Source organism: Limulus polyphemus, unplaced genomic scaffold, assembly GCF_000517525.1.
Source record: "Limulus polyphemus unplaced genomic scaffold, Limulus_polyphemus-2.1.2 Scaffold245, whole genome shotgun sequence".
Lineage (NCBI taxonomy): Eukaryota > Metazoa > Arthropoda > Merostomata > Xiphosura > Limulidae > Limulus > Limulus polyphemus.
Genome location: NW_013665855.1, coordinates 88,967 through 93,045, shown reverse-complemented (window position 1 = coordinate 93,045; position 4,079 = coordinate 88,967).

The following is a 4,079-nucleotide window of genomic DNA, read 5'->3' as shown; positions in this document are numbered from 1 at the left end:
GTCATCACCACCCACTTCCAACTCTTGGGCTACTCTTTTACCAACGAATAGTAGGATTGACCGTCACATTATAACAGTCCCACGGCTGAAAGGGCGAGCATGTTTGGTGTGACGGGGATTCGAACTCGCGACCCTCAGGTTACTAGTTGAGCACCCTAACCACCTGGCCATGCCAGGCCTAAATTGTGTTCTAAAGTAAGTTAACCAACCTGTTTGGATTTTGACGAAAAAGAGACAATTAGTTAAAGCTCTGGATACATCTGTAGTAACCAACAGTGTAACGAACATTAATATACATGTTTCATTTGTTTTAATGTATTATTTTAAAAGAAGTGGACCTGTGTGCTGTGTGTTTATTGTTGAAATTTATCGCCAACAAGTCACAGACACCTACTGTAAAAAATCCATCCCATAAAACCTGACACTTTATCTAACTTGAAATTGTGTTATAATATGATTCTTTGCCCTGTGCTGGCGTAATTATTTTTTTTTGTTCCTATTCTGTGCTCACACTTAGGAAAGTCTCTTATATTTCAGCAGGCAATGAGAAGTAATAATAAGTAAGAAGCCAACCAGTTTTATACAATACAGAACATTTTTCGTAATAAATATTGTTATATTTGTTTACTTGTGATTGGTTGTTGTTTTCCTTTGCTTCCTGTTTCAATTTATTCTCTACATAAACATTTTCCGAAACCTTGTGTTTTTCAAAAACGTTTGGGTACCAGTTCTACATCCGCGTACTAGAATACCACAATACTTAACTGAATAGTGGGATTGGTTGTCATGGTTATATGGCCTCAACAAATGAAAGTGCCGAATATGTTCAGTTATATATTTCGGCTCTAACCTTAATCCATATTCCAGTATGGTAACGACTTGGCTACGTCCTATCCAAAAGTTTGAATCATTGAATCAGTCATAAGTCTTACTTCTAATTTCTTTTTGAAAAATAATTTTGATTACATTATTTGTTTACTTACTACTCCTCATAAGACATTATATAATAAAATGTATATGTAACTGTATAACTTTAACATTATTTTCAAGCAATTGTATAAAATTTATATGTAATCAAAATATTTCTGTTTCTTTTATTGATCAGTTCTTTAATTTTTTAATTAAATTAAGACACAGCACAATAAATACAAAAATATAAATAAACCACACAGTCAGATAAATATGAAACATCTTATTAATTTACTTTTATCAATAACTGTTTTGTGTCCAAACATCCCTTCCTTGCCTGTTGGATCTTCAGTTTGTGATACACGAGCATATCATATGTTTTCCACCATCGTTAGTGATATAGGAATTTTTACAAATTTTCACATTGTTTTTGTGCAAAGTTGGCATGAATACGTGTTCCAGAAAACCACCGAAATTGTTTCTTACCAGTTATATTCTTGGCTTTGCGCTCTATAGCATATAAAATCTATTCTGCCCAAGGGGTACTGCAGTAACCTTACATAATCATGTTGAAAGATCAACAAATGCAACAGCATAAGTGGATGATGTCTCTATATTACAAGGGACAAATGCTTTGGGAGAATGACTGGTCATGTGATGATGCTATCACAAATAAAGAGTACAAGGTTTCTTGCTAGATCAGAAGCTATATTTTTTATTACTTCTCTTTGGTTTTCATCGTGTTTAGTTCGGTAGATATTCACCTTAAGAGACAGAAAGTTAATGATCAGTTCACTAATCCAGTAGATGCAATTGCCTAAGTGTCTAACAAGTATGCACACTGTGAGTTTACTAAAGATTGTTTTTTACTTTCCTTCAAAGGTGTCCAGTATGATGGTCCACGCACATATGGTAAAAAATGAAAAGGTACAAATGAGAGCCTCTAATGCATTTTTTTCATTCCTTATATGGAGACAGACCTCAGACTGCATTTTGAACTAAATTTTTGGTTTGAATTTATGCACAAAGCTACATGCCCACCACGGGTATCGTAACTCGGTTTCTAACATTGTAAGTCCGCAGACATACCGCTGTGCCACTGAGGACATTGAACTAAATACATCAATATTTAAGGTTGGCACAAATGTGAAGAAACTTGCCACAAGTTTACTTCTCCAGTTAATTTTCTTAATTATCTTTTGTTTATTGGTTGGCAAACAATGCTTTCAATGGTATTTGCTAGAACTACTGGTCCATCGAGTGAACCAGAAATTGGTCTGTTTAAGAGATTCTAAACACGATGGGAATCACTTGACAAATCTCAGTTCAGAGCTGCCGATGATGACGAAGATATTCACCTTCTCTTCATCAGCACAATGAAACAGGAAAAGGATGAAGCAATGCTATATTTGAGTAAGATATTACAAATGAAATCATATTCCACAGATGATTACAAAGAACTTTTGAAGTTTCATCATGCACGTTGGATGGCTAAAGCCATATATGCTATTAAACTATTTCTCTTTCGAGAACAGTTCAAACTGACTGACCAAGCATGCCTTTTCATAGCCATGATCTATGCTTGCATCTGGAATGAAGTTCCTACGGAGACGGCTTCACCCTTCAATGATTTGCAGAAGGCAGCTGCTGGGTTAAAAGTTGTGAATGACTCTGCAGAGAGCGTTATTGCTCTGATTCAAGCATTTAACTCTTCTATCACTAAGGGCAAAAATTAAAAGCAGTACCTTCTATGCAAGTTAAACTACACCAAAAGACATTTCCGAACCCCAGAAAGGAAAATTTGATGTCATAAGTGATATGATAAATTGTTGTCTTATTATTACTATAGTTATATGCTATTCAGATATGCAAGACACTATTAAAACTTTCATTCAGTTTGCTAGTGATTTTTGCAGCTTTGTTTTTGTTACTGAATAAAAACCATAATCACAGATATTTGGGTTGCCCTTCTCTATAATGTATAATGATATTGAAGTGTTCAAGTTACACCACCTCTAAATTTGCACGAATCAGTCCAGTTTTTATTTCCAACATCGTTAGTGATAGTGGAATATAAGCAAATATCATGTGAAATGATTTTTATTTTTTACATTTTTGGACCATCCTAGTGTCCAGTCTGTTTACTTCTCATACAGCTTAAAACTCAGGCGAGGTTTCGAATTCAGATTACTCTGTAAATTTCATGCTCAATATTACCATTATTAAATGGACCAACCTCATACTTGCAAGTAAATCACTTTATATGAAATACCACACCTGTTCCTATGAATACCAAAAAATAACAGTCAATAAAAATGCACCTTTATATCAGATTTTTAACATTGAATGTCACAGTTTAAAATGTTTCAATATCCTAATTTTATTTAAAATTTTAAATTGCATTGAGAATTACACACACGTGAAAACTTACTAGCACTTACTATTTTCTCTCCCCTCAAATTTTACTCTCATTCATGCAAACAAAGCTGTAGAACAACAAATCAAATAAATTTTATTTATTTATTACAGTTTGAGGTAATGACAGCTGATGCCTGATTATGGTGGCAGTTTAAAATTTTACTATCATGAAAATTATTTTCACTGTTCTTGCTACCATTGATGCCAGTCACATTCTTGTATCAAGTCCAATTTCATGCTTATTTGAAACTGATGCCTGTCTAATTCTTTTTTTTTTTCATTGTGGTTAATGCTAGATAGATTTAATTAATCTGTTATTGGAAAAGCTTTTTTTTTTACCTCTAGCAGTTATTTTCAGAATTTTAAATTCTGTTATTCGCCTATTGTCAAAATAAAAGGCTTTTAGTTATATTTCTTAATAATCTAAATATATATTATGTTCTTGTTCGGCTTAGGATTATTCTACAATAGGTGTCTGTGACTTGTTAACGATAAATTCAACAATGAATAGACAGCACGCACTTCATTTGTTTTCAAAATAATATATTGTTACGCCTCTGTGTTCGTTTGTTAATTTTCCGTAAAAATTCTTTCCGAAGAAACTTTAGCGATACAAGTCCTTTCGTAAATAAAACTAGTTTATTCTTTCTCAGTACAACTTTGCAATATACTTAATTTACACAGTCACTCTATAACTTAAACAAACGCTATAATTCACAACGAACGATTCACTCGCTTAACTCAATTGTCCG